Here is a 13786-nt window from a genome sequence, read left to right as displayed (position 1 = left end):
CCCTTCTGCCACACAACGATAATCGTCATCTGCCTTGCTGCGTTTCCTTTCTTTAACGCTGCGAGCCCTGTACTTTCCAGTAACGAACGGCATGCGCGTTATCAGCATGATAGCATTTCCGAAAGGAAAGTAGCGGGCGTGGCGTTTTAATGAAAGGAAACACATCAAGGCAAATAATGATTATTGTTGTGTGGCAGAAGGGGCACTCCAAAGGTGTAACTGCCTGAGAGTGCAGGTGGTGATTCAGATTCTTCAAAGGTGTTTCATTGTATGGGATGGCATATCGCTCTTCACTTATTTGCAGAATATTGCATTCCAATTGTGTCATATGAGATGAATCCATTAGAGAGCTTTAACTTGCCCTAAATTTATTACAGCTCTGTACTGGTAAACTGGCAGCAGCTTGCAGTGCTTGTGGAAAAACAGTTGTAACTGCCATATTATATGTAACTGCTAGTGCACAGGCATCGGCAGCAGCAATGGTTAGGGTACACTTGTTTCTTCTGTTCTGGGGTATGCATCCTCCACGAGAAAGGTAGTTTTTTTCGTCTTCCTCTTCTACCACATTGGAATGGGAAATGGGGTGTAATTTGTAGGGTATACTCTTGCATAAACTTCATGAGCATTTGTTCTTGTCTGTGCCACAGATAATTGTTGCTACCACTATAAAAGCAGTTTACAGCACCCGTAGGGAACAATCTGTGAATCTTTAACGAACAGTAAGGATAATGAATAATCGAATAATTTTTAGTAATTTTCAACAAATTTAGCACTCTTTGCTTTCCACTGTGGTGTTTTTCAAACTGTAATGTTGGCACAAGGTTTGTCTGCAGGATGTCATTTTGTGTGAATGAGTGCACTTGTGCGCATAACACCTCATCGTCAACATTCTGCTGCACAGAATGTCATTAGCTTTCATATGCATTGATCACTATCGGCTGCTCCTTTGTTAGTTGGAGTGTAGCATTTATGTAAAGCACATTTGATATTCTAATAGAAAGCATTGTGCCCTCTTATCTTCTAATTCTCCTACTTGATGCCTAGTGCTATAATAGCATGGTTGACACCATGAGAGTCAGTGTGGTGTATAATTGTGTCTGGTGGGGTGGGGGGTGTACATTAACTTAGGCAACTTTTCCAGACGACTTGAATCAATATTGTGGAATGCTGTTTTTTTTTTTTTTCAATCACTGTTACCAAGTTTCACTTTGGTTGTGGCAACAAGTTTAATGTAGTTCGCTAGCACTCCTGCCAACACATATAATGTGCAGGCATCTGTGTTGAAAAAAAGACCAGCTAATTGTTTGCGAGGAGCTAAGGTCCATTTAGACCATTAAATTTTGAGCTTACACCGGTGGAAATAACTGGTGAATGAAAGCACACCCAGGAGAACTGACCATAATATTTTCTTTCAATATAATAATGGTGAAGCTTTGAACTGCATATGAAGTGACTTGTTTGAAAAATGACCCATTTCCTTGTTCAAGTAAGACAAAGGTTCCACAGGAAGACAGAAACTTGAAGCCGTCAACAGCAGCATGAATATAAACAGCGCTCGACGTTTTGCAATCTTGCACCTGGTTACCATATTGTCCATCCCATTTTTTTCCACAGGCTGTTCTTTACTGTTTCATGGTCATACCCAGTTTAATTTTAATGTCCCTATTTTTTAATATTTCGTTATTATATCTTTTCTTCATCGGCTTTTAACAAAATATATATACGTAATGTGCCTTCATTTACCATTTACAGTGATCTTAACCAGATGCACCTTGATACAAAATTTATTTTCCTTAATTCTTCGTTTTCCTTTTCCAAAAGTGCAAACGGTTTACCTTGATACCTATTTTCTCTTCTCGGAAGATTAGGTCTACTGGAATAATGACTGCTTACATGTGTACATCATTTTCTGTTTTTGTCACCCCTACTCTTTGCAAGAACTGACAATAGTGCTCATACCCGCTCCATCACCATCACCACTGTTAAGCACGCCCTTCCTTCCTTTATTTTAACACTTTGGCTTCTCTTGACCTATTATATGCACCAGTTTCTTGTCCCCCAATGAGGCTAGGGGCCAGTGAGCTATGCACAATCCAAAACAACACAGCCAAGGAAAACATTTGCTACCCTAATGACAAGCACCTATGTCGAAATGTTGGCTATAGCAACATACCTTGTTCCAGCAATGTTGGTCTACTTACATGTTTTTCTAACAGAGAAGTTACTGCTTTGTCGTGTTCTGTGATTATACTTTTTTGCCGCTTTCTCTAGGATGGATATTCACGAATACTATTTGTTTCTCCTAACAGCAGCAAGTTTATCCTTGCAAGCATTTTGGGTCAAGAACAACTTTCACCAGGACGAAGTGCAAGACGAGTGATTGAAGAAAATAAAGTTGCTTCTGTGATCTAAGAACTTGAGGACTGAAATGTTGCACCTTTGTGTATATATGCTATGCAGTGCATTGATATCACAAAGTGCAAAGTGTTTTATCTCTGCAGCCATGTCAGTGTGTTGGCAAGACAATTTTCTCAATGGTGACCTGCTGCTTTGTCTATGAGCTGCCTTCATGACATTTGCATTAAACGCGATGTACTATCGTGGACAAAAGTACCCTGGAAGTGCGAGCGTTGACCGAATGGCATTTCTGTTCAAGACCGTTGAAAACAGTGGGTCACGTATGCACATTCCGAACGCAAATGGTAGCACGGCTGATCCCAGCAAATAGTGCACCATAAAATTCGGTCGACTCTTGCACGTCCTGGGCAATTTTGTCCCCGATGGCACATTCTTCGAACAATGGATATGCTCTGCAAGATGAAATACGGGAAGCACCTGTACTTTAACGGATATAGTACAGATTTAGCATACGGAGTCTCTCGTTTTCTGAATACGGCAAGCACCTGTATTTGAACGGTTGTAGTACAAATTCAGCATACAGTGTGTTCCGTTTTCTGAATACGAGAAGCACCGTACTTTAACGGTTATAGTACAGATTCAGAATACAGAGTCTTCCGTTTTCTAGATACAGAAGCACTCGTATCTTGTATTACGGTCTTTATTTTACAGTTGTCCGTTCTACGGAAATGACCGTTCTTAATTTACGGAAGAGTGTTCGGTCACAAATTACCAGCAAATTTTCTGTAAAGTAAGGCAAATTTTTTTTACAGTGTAGCATTCGGTTAGCGTTACTTATTAAATGGGTGATGTGGGTATTACAAATAGAGATCAGAGGTGATGTGAAGCCTAAGGTACATGCAAGTTGTTACCAAATCTAATGGAGCGTTATTAAGGGAGTACACAGGTAGTTCACTGGTAGTTCTAGATACACGCATGAATTTACACTTGTTAACCTTTAGTTCCATTGACCATAAACTGCACCATGCAGAAACCGCGTTAAGGTCAGCTTGAAGCCTGGTTACATCCTCATCTCAAGTTATTTCGGTGTAAATCACACAGTCGTCAGCAAATAGCTGAATTTGAGATTAAACACAGGAAGGTAAGTCGTTAATATATATGAGAAAGGGGAGGGGTCCAAGCACGGAGCCTTGGGGTAGACCTGAATAAACACGACTCAGGTTAGAGGTTACTTAGTTAGCTGAAAGAAACTGAACGGTTGGTGAGGAAAACCTCAAGCCAGTATAAAATTTTAGGATCAAGGTTTAGTTGGTGCTGTTTGTAGATTATTAAGCTATGGCACACTTTATCAAACGCTTTTGCGACATCTAAAGAAATTAGGTCCGCAACCATCACATAGCCCGTTCACAGGGAGCGTAACTTGTCGGGACAGCAACATCTCCCGCCGAAACCTGCCTCACGATTGTCGACTTCTGGGCGCTGTCGTCTGCCGCTAATTCCCAGCATGCTCGGCGTACACCGCATTTACATCATAAGAAAATGTGGCCAATAATTGAGGAGCCGACCAGGTGCCACGGTGAATAAGAAAGCATTTGATCTTATTTTTTTTGCCAAATTATGGCTCTAAATGCGATGTCAAACATCAATTCCCAGCGGTGGACCTTCCTAGGAACAGCCACGCGTTAAATGGCGGTAGCACCGCGACACGGCGCAGCAGTCAGTTGTTCATGATGGCAGTTATATTTCACATGTCCACGGCTTATTTAAGTGTGATAGCAACGAAGTGTGATTCGTTTTATGTGGAGAGAGGGACAAACGCCCACAAAAATCCACTAGGAAATGCAGCCCACATATGGTGATAGGTCGTACGCTTTAAAACGTGTGAGGCGGTGGTGTTGTGATTTCGCAATGGCCACGAGACTTGCATGACAATGAACGCTCGGGGAGGCTGAGTGCGTCCCCCCGATGACGTACAACATTTTTCAAACTTTTACTCTACGATGGCACAAATGCCTTAACTGTGACACGGCTCGTGCCAAATATTCTACTGCTGTGGTTGTAGCCTGGCCAAATGGCGACAATATAAATAAACTGAAAACAATGGCCGGTATAACGCAAAACTATTCCAATTTGCTTTTATTCCAAATCGGCCATCTTCCCACCGTGATAGGTCAAAATGAATCGGAATCTGCCCCTATGTGTGTGGCGTCAGCCAATGTACGCTGGACCCGGACCATTCTTACCTATCAGGGAGGGCTAATTAGTGAACTGAAATAAAAAATTGATTCGAATAGTTTTACCTTACAGGAACCAAGGTCCTGTGATTGCCTGCAATAGGATAAATGCAGCTATTGTAAATGCTTTCATGATGGCATGAATTAGGCACGTCGCATAATACGCTTGTTCTGATGTGAGAGTGCATCTTTACTGCAACAAAACAGTAAATCTGGTGAGCTGAACAAATTTGCCATGATAAAATGACATGCTGGCAAACGAGGCATAAGTTCACACTTTAATCTCTCAACACCCTTTTATGTAGTAAGTAGTGCTGTAAATTTGTAAACTGAACTAAAAGAAGCTGCTATAATTTTAGTAATTCAGCTGCGATTCGATCACAGCAGCTGCAAACAAATATGTTTGGGGAAACGCCATTAGTACTAAAAGCCATGAAGCATATATTGTTTTGAGTTTTAAATAATAATATAGCTTAAATATTTCTCAGAGTTTCTTCAGAAGCCGCAAGATAAACCAAACTTAGCTTGCGCCTCTATTTTAAAAGTCTCATGACTCGCCATAATTGTAACATGAACTTTGTACGTACCTGAACACTAAATGGAAAACATCCTTTCCTTCCGCGAAAGACTTCGCGTCATTGCCTACAGGGTTCCTGATCCAGATGTGCATGCAGTCCGTGCACCCAATCACGCCAGAAAACTTCGCTGTGCGATAAAATTATTCCACCACTCGAGATGCTTGTGCGACATCGGGAAGCTTCATGAGTAGTGTGAACAGGGTAGCAGCAATCACAGTCTGTGAGACGTTCAACGATGCGAGAAGCTGTAGGCTGGGAGACGTTGAACAAGTCACCAGTACCCATTTGAAATGTCCCCGCACCGTAGAAATGGAGGGCCACCATGATGTGTGCAAGTGGCGGCACAGGAAAATTGCAATCGCATGGACATGGAGCAAGTGCCAGTAGCGAGAAAAGGTGGACCACGGCTTGTTTCCAAGAGCGGAACCTGCCAAGAAACTCGCCTTCGTTGTACATCTCCGTGCCATTCTGAAGGTTTCCGGGTACACGCCGCGTTAGTTGTACGCATGGATGCTCTTCGCGAACATGGCTTCCTTTTAAACGGCGACAAAATCGAACATCTCAGAAAAGCTACTTGCGTGGCCGGCCATCGTTCCTTAAGGTACCTTCAGGGCTACGTTAAGGAACGCTCTTTGGCCGAGACGATAACGTTAAGGAAGGATTCTACTTAATTGTAGGGCTTCATTGTCAATCGCATTAAGGTGCTGAAAATATAAGACAAAATATAAGTATCAAGACGCTTTCTGAATACGGGCCTTAAGCTATTACATTCTTCAGGTTTCAAGAGATATTTCAGAAATAATGTGCTATCAGAAAGTAATCAGGTCTAATCTTTCACGCCCGCAAAAGAACACGATTGCGAAATCTCTATGAATATACTGTTTCTGCGGTGAATGAATAAAGTAGAAATGTAAGGTTACTCTTACCTGGTGCCATGATTTCAAGGCCATCGCCCATCTATATTCCACATTGTACATGCAGAAAGATCGAAAAATTTTTCTAACAATCAAATAGAGATGATATCTTTGCTAGCAGAAACCTAATAGAACAAATCAGAAAAATCAAAGATCTAGTAGTTAGTTCTCATTCTTTCGCTCTTCGGCTCGTTCCTCAGTCGCAGAAATTTGTACGGCCAGTTTCAATGCAGGTCTCCTTAGTAGGAATTGTTAGACTAGCAGAACTTCTGTTGCATTCGTCTTCAAGATCTGTCAACAATTGCAAAAGTGTTCCGCTTGACTTTGACCTGCCTTACTCGACGAGAGCTTCTTGGAGCTCGCTTCAGTACAACTAGCATTAATGTTTAGGAAAGTTTGGTGAGCGGTACCGAGCAAGTAGGTCTAGCTGCCGCTTCAATTTCGCTGTCACAGAGTAGCGTCCTGACTGAATTTATGAAGACGTTATTGGACATGTAAAGCTAATAAATTATTCAGTATTTACAACACATTTATTGGTAATAGACTGTACGAGCCGCCAGCATATCCTTACGTACATTTGACAAAAGTGGTGATATTATACGCGTGAAGCTGTTTTCATTTCCCCATAATGAAGCATGTGCCTGCTTTTATTAAGAAAATTTTTGAATAGCTGATTCAAGGCATTAACAACGAAAAATAAAAGAAGCTACTAAAATTAATATGTCCTATGGATACCACAACCGCTCACTAGTGAACTTCAGTGAATATTCTGTAATTTGCTTTTTGCATTTAAATGTTTAGTACGTCGAATCCCAGAGTTCAAAGGATGCCCATGATCGTGTCTGGAGACGTTCCTCGGCCCGTGCACATCGGTCATGCCTTAAATACCGCTAGGTTAATAGTGGCGCCGATTTCATTACAAATGAATTCCACCAATTGTCTGAAACCTCAAGGGAGGGGAATACGAAAATATTTCCCCTTCTTTTTTTATTAGCCAAATTAAAGTACATACAGGTAATCACAAATATGCGTAATATTATACGTACCCTACACAACTTTTCCACATACCCCCCACATCGGTTAAGAGATTTGTGCCATGGTAGGGCACCCGAAGAGGGCAGCTCTGAGCTCGGCGTCAACGTCAACACGTACCTCAAGTACGAATACGGAATCTTCTCTCTCCTTTTTTTAAGCTATGCATATTTTTCATCAATATCGGTGTAGCGCCCTCATCGTTTCTTTCATCGGAGTTCCGAGGTGAGGCGCACATATTTGCCCTAATAATGTGACGCAAGGCTAATTAAAAAAAATTCTTTAAATTGTCATTTGAGCTTCGTGACAGTTGTTTATATGACACATTTAAGGGGGATATCATAAGAAGCCAACAAACACTGACACCAAGGACAACATAGCTGAAATTACTTGTGCATAATAAATTATATAAAGAAACGATACGTTAAAGAAAAATGAGAGTGGATGAAAGAACAACTTCACGCAGGTGTGGAACGATCGCACAACTGAAGCTAAATGCGAAGGTTCTGAGATCGTTTCTCACCAGCGGCAAGAGAAATCAAAGTACACCGGTGTTATTGAAATCCGTTAATCAAATGCAGCTTCCGTGACCGGAATTCAATGCAGCGACCTAACACTCACAGCCTAACACCATAGTCACTAAGCAAGCACGGTTCTAATAAAAAAACCTAATTAACAACTTTTTGAATTCTGAAACCCCTTCGCAAAAACGCCACGTTCGTTACGCCTACCTTCATATTGTAAAAACAAGATATGTATAGTCTATATAACAAAATTGTAATTTGAAAGAGGGAACTTTTCCACCTGGCCTACAGTAGTGCGTTTGATAGCCTGCAGCGAATATTATTGACAGATGTTTGAGTAACCCAATTAATAAATGACTAATTACTATGGCAATGAAGTTAAATTTAAATACCATTTCAATTAGCTTTATTTATAAATGTACTCTGTGTGGCCGCAATTGAAGGTGAACAAGTTGTTATAACTTTCCTTGACGTGGTCCCGTCTTCGGCCCATTATGCAGTGTTAAATGAACGTGAGTGTGACTATAGAACACGGCGAATTCTTTTCACCTCTTTGACAGAAAAAAAAAATTACCGATGAATACGATACTCCCTTGTGTGAAATTTGAGGACAGGTCTATACGTGTTCGCACGATTTATTGATTGACGCGGACAGTCTGTTTCGTGCGGCACCTTACAAAAGAAGGGAAGCGTTGAAAACAAGTAATACAAAAACAAAAGGAAAGCGGCGTGCTGAGTTGCTGATCATTAAAAATATGATCTGCAGGTCAAGCGCGTCGGCTTTTCTACAAGACTCGTCGAAGGTTCCTGAGTAATAGCCGATAGCTGCGTGACAACAGCCAGCGGATACATATATCGATAAGATTCAAGAAACTTCTTGTACATGCAGATATGCAAACAAATATTAATTTTACGTTGTGTGAAAGTTGTGAAAAAAAGATCTGTCATTTTTGGGAAACTTGTTTACACCCAGGCTTTCACGGTGTCAAGCGGCTACATTCGTGGATTTCTTTTCATGACGGTTCTATTGATCTTACATTTAAAACGATCGTAGTTGTCCGTAATAGTCAACAGTCGATTAAGTACAAGCGTGTTCCTAAATATACCAAAAGAGATTTTCCTGCCGTAAGTACATATATCTGCGTTTTCCTATTCGATACGATATTTTATAATCACTATTCGTATTCGAAAAATCTATTCCGATAGCCTACCTCTAATATTTAAATAAGCTGTTATGACAGCTTAAAGTTTTCGTTACCGTCAGATTGAAAATCTTGAAATACAACACAATTGGAAAGGACATAAATAACGTAGTTTTTCTAGCACAAAAATGCTCTTAGTCTACTTATTAACCCTTAAATTCAGTGGAATGCGCTTGGCCGCATGATGTTAAGACGGTGATGACAATTTCCGGAGCTTTGTACACGCCCAAGTACTACATTTTCTCTTTTGATCTAATTGAAAGCTACGATTAACAACTGATTGGTTTGAAAGCCGTGAGAAAACGAAAGTGATTTGTTCAGTCATGCGTGTCAGAGCTCAGCCGTTTCAATACTTACGCTTTTTTTTTACGCAGTCGATAGTCTTACTCGCGTGGTGCATTCTAAATTTAAACACAATATTTCTTCCTGTTGGTTTGATAAATTACCTCCCTCACATGCTTGCGCACGTCTACCATTCGAATGAATTTAGTGACACCGCTGAAACCACAGCATTTAAAAGCATTGAAATAGCTTTTGTAAATAATAAAGAAACTTCTCTTTTGTGAGCACCATGTGAAGGCTATATTGACCACTGTGCAGTGAAATACAATTAGAACGTCAAGGCTACCAATGAGAAGGCAACCATCTGTTCATCGTGTTCACGGAGTTTATGCATCGTACAGTGCGTTTCTTACACTTGCTATTTGTAGCTTTTGAACATTATATTGCCCTTCAGAAGCCCACTTTTTAAAGCAATTTTTCTAACTTATAAGCCGTTAGAATATCGTTAGGTGTTTATTTATGTCAATAAAGATATTGCTGATTTCTAAACAGAAAACTGTGCCTTAAAGAGACTAAAAGGTATCTAAATCTACTGACAAAATCGCTAATATGGCAGCACTCATTAAATACCGTTATATTAGAAACGCAAATCTGATTTTGTCTTTTCCAAGATGGTTAGGTTAGACGACTACAAGAAGCATGAGATGATCCTAGTGCTGGAAGATTAAACTTGTTTTAAACGGCCCAGCGAAAGTAATCTGCCCAGTACAGTAATCAGAAATGCTGCTTTGCCAAGCACGTCCTCCAGTTGTCTTGTACCGCAGACCACGGTAACGCTTAACTGCTTAGTATAGTCAGCCGAGCATCATCTACTACAGTACGCAGCCACGACACCCGAAAGACAATCCTAGCTGCCATGGCAGGGGATACGTAACAAAGACATTGTGCCTATCTGGAGGCAATTCTGACAGAAAACTTGGCATCCGCTGTAGTTTCGTTGGATTTGTAGGCGTACAACCGCCAGTGCCAACTTTCTAAAGTGCGTGTGTGTGTGCGTGTGTGTAGAGGGGGGAGGAAAGGGGCATGTTTGCGCCACTCATACGCAGGTAGATAAGCATATGACAACCACGGTGTCATGCACGCACATGCAAATATAAAGATATCTCAATCGATGACCACAACAACCGGCTGGTAACAACACTGGCGTTATGGAGAGCGTTGGTAGCAATCAACGAAGGCTTCGTACGCCCCCCCCCCCCCCCCCCCGCCCTCTAGCTTTACCAAGAGAACACACTTCACGGACAAATACATGAAAGCAGTCATGAAAGTATTGGGAATCCCAACTCCCGTTTTGAGGCTCGATATATGACACATGATGTAGCTCGAATCAATGTCTTCATCAAGTATTTGAAAACGACTGCAGGCTTATGGCGGTTGCAAAATTTACCACCTGGCAGCGAGTAGACCCTTTGTGGTATGTGCATACAGGTGATGAGTACCTTGAAGAACCAATGCGGCCTAGGCTCCGCCTACAGCTGGTGGAGAGCAAAGACCCCATTTTAAGGGCTTCAAGTGGCGGTATGTTAACTCGAGTGGTCTTGATCGGGACTACAGGCGACGTATTCCGGGCTTTAAAAATGGGGGGACGAGTTGCCTACGTTGCCAACCTCCCCTGCACGTAGATTCGCCTTTGGACAAGGACCATCAGATGTTCACCAAGAAATTGAAACAGCGGTTCCACATAGCGATGACCACTTCATATGTTGGTCCCACAAAATCAGCTATAAGTAATTTTGCATTTTCTCAGTGGCATTATCGGCAACGCCTTGTCTTAACCCCAGAAAAAACGAAACATTGCGTTCCACACATGACCCATACCTGGGCATCGGGCACATTGAGTAACCGCAACCTTATAAGCGCGGTGTTCGTGCTTTACAACAAAGCCCTTCGCTCAATCGCGCCCATTGAGTGAGTTTTCCGTCTCGCGGCAGATGTCTTCTCGAAAAGAAATACGCGAGGAAATATTTCTAAGAAAATTTGAAAGCCTTTTATATTTAAAAAAAAAAACCTTTCAAGGGTTCCAGAAGCCGCATTGAAAAAACCTGGCGAGCTCGTTCGATTACCGTATATGGGCACTAAGGCAGGATAAAAAAGGGTGGAATTTAATTGCTCAAATATTTTTGTGGGGCAGGTATTCGTAAGTGTAATGAAACAACATTTTTTAAAGAAGTCCTTCTGATTGTTTACTTTGTTTATGTAAGGTGTACAAGTCTGGTGACAGGATACCTTCGAAATAAGAGAGCAGCAGACACACGTACTATTCCTCTTCTTTGCACACTTTTAATACGCACAGTTCACTTGCCCAATACAGTAGACATAGAGTAGGACTTTCGGAATATGATGGCTCATTTTGTGAGCGCATAGTTTCCCCTAAAAAACTTGCGCCAGTACCTATAGTGAAGTCATTGTCAGTTGAATCAGGCGGTTGTTGCACGCTGCTTTGTGAAAGGGGCCACAGCTTGTTGCCTGTTTCATAGGGGAGGCAAACAGTGCATCTCAGAAGTTAAACAATGAGCCGTCCTTACAATACAAATAGGTACACCCATGTACGTAGTCACATTTATTATGATAAGCGCCGGCGAGTGCGACTCACAGCGTTCTAGAACAACAATGCTTCGAAATTTATAGTGAACTGTACCGCTATTTTTCACTGTTTAGGTGCACGCTCTGGAACTGCCTAATGGCTCATTTCAAATCCGTATGGTCCAAACTCAAGTATACAAAATCCTTGCTTTTCCATTCTCATTACTTATGCTTGAGATCAGGTCTGTCAGTAGCAGGGGCACAGATTCGGGTACTGTGCTAGGCCTAACATAATCGGATCAATTCGATCAACATTGGCTCAACCTTCGTTGGCGGCTCGTAAAGGCCGAATTTTGTGCATCCAACAGTGCGTCGCGAAGATGAAGCCACGAGGAAGACCACCAAACGGTAGACGAACGTGTTTTTCTAGGATGCTGGGGCGGCGAGGAAAACAAGTTTTTTGCACATGCGTTGAGCTTGCTTCTGTTTTATTTGTTGATTTTTAGTTTTTAAATCGCAGTTGGCTAGCTTTCTTTTCTCCGTGTTAGCGGGTGTGTTTCAGAATCAGAATTTATTCAGAATCAGAATCAGAATCAGAATCAGAATCATATCTGGTTTTGAAGGATAGTCAGACCGTCCTTTCCCGTCACATGTTTCAACACGTGCAACCGTGTGGGACGTTGTCTTTATTGTCTACAAATAGTAGTTTAGGAGTGGCAAGACTATTACATATTAGTGCTGTGTGTGTGTGTGTGTGTGTGTGTGTGTGTGTGTGTGTGTGTGTGTGTGTGTGTGCGTTTGTAGCACCTTTGAACATGTTCGAACACGTGTTATAGTTTTAGTGCGTGCGGTATCGATTGCTGCTAAAATGATCGTGATAATTATTTTCGGGCATTTTAAAGATTTAGATTTTGTGCGCGTACGCCTTTTCTAGGAAGAATGTGCTCTAAAACTTCGGTGTTTGCCTTCAAGAAAGCTATGTGCAACGCATGGCAAGAAACAGGATAAAGCGTGCAGTGTACGGGGAGTCCATCAAGGTAAACGAGGAGAAGAAAGAGAATGGAGAGAACATCAAATCAAACGTCAGACACTGTGATGTCGATCCTAGGCTTAAGAAAAGGGACGCTTTCCAGGATGAGCTTGTGAGACAGGTTGAAGAGCTCAAAATGAGCTAAATATGAAGCGTGACGCGTGGAAGACTTCAAGCAGCCGATGAACAGCTGAACAGAGCCGCCATCGCGAATGAGTATGATCGTGACAATGGAAGAAGTCTCCCGACGGGACAATACAGGAAGTGTCAGCAAGGCACGTGGACTCCGTGCTGCGTGGGAAGAGGGTAGCTGCAAAAAGCTGCACCTACCAAAAAGGAAATGCCCATACGCAGGGGTCAATGTTCTTTGTCAAGTCCAGAGCATGCGGAACAGGATGACAAAGGAAAGCAGGCAGATGTCTCGGCAGTAGGAGAGAGTTAAAAGGTGATTGCAATAAAATTAATAGGAGGTATAGAATGGAGGTAGTACAAGCCTACGCTACAACCTCCAGTCACGATGGCGAGGAAATTGAATAGTTTTATGTGGACGTCCAACTAGCGATGAGGATAGTGCAAACTCCGTATACTGTAGTCATGGGCGACTTCAATGCAAAGGTAGGGAAAAAGCATGCTGGTGAACAAGAAATGGGAGACTAGGGCATCGATTCTAGGAACACTATAGGAAAGATGTTAGTAGAATTCGGGGAAGGAAATAAGCTCTGATTATGAACACCTTCTTCTGGAAGCGTCGCAACAAAAAGTGGACCTGCAGAAGCCCTTATGGGGAAAAAAGAATTCTAATAGACCTCGTACTTTCTGCCGATCACAGCATAGCGCAGGATGTAGAAGTGTTAGGTAGGGTAAAGTGCACTGATAACTGGTGAGTAGGGTGAATGATTCAAGTCAATATGAAGAGAGAAAGAGCAAGATTGGTTAAGAAGAAACAGGCCAACCTAGATGCTGTAAGGGTAAAAGCAAACCAATTCAGGCTGGTACTTGCAAACAAATATGCAGCCTTAGAAGAGAGAGAAGAAGATGACATAGAGGTC

The sequence above is a fragment of the Dermacentor andersoni genome, chromosome 7 (assembly GCF_023375885.2).
Source record: "Dermacentor andersoni chromosome 7, qqDerAnde1_hic_scaffold, whole genome shotgun sequence".
Lineage (NCBI taxonomy): Eukaryota > Metazoa > Arthropoda > Arachnida > Ixodida > Ixodidae > Dermacentor > Dermacentor andersoni.
Note: the sequence above shows the minus strand (reverse complement) of the source record.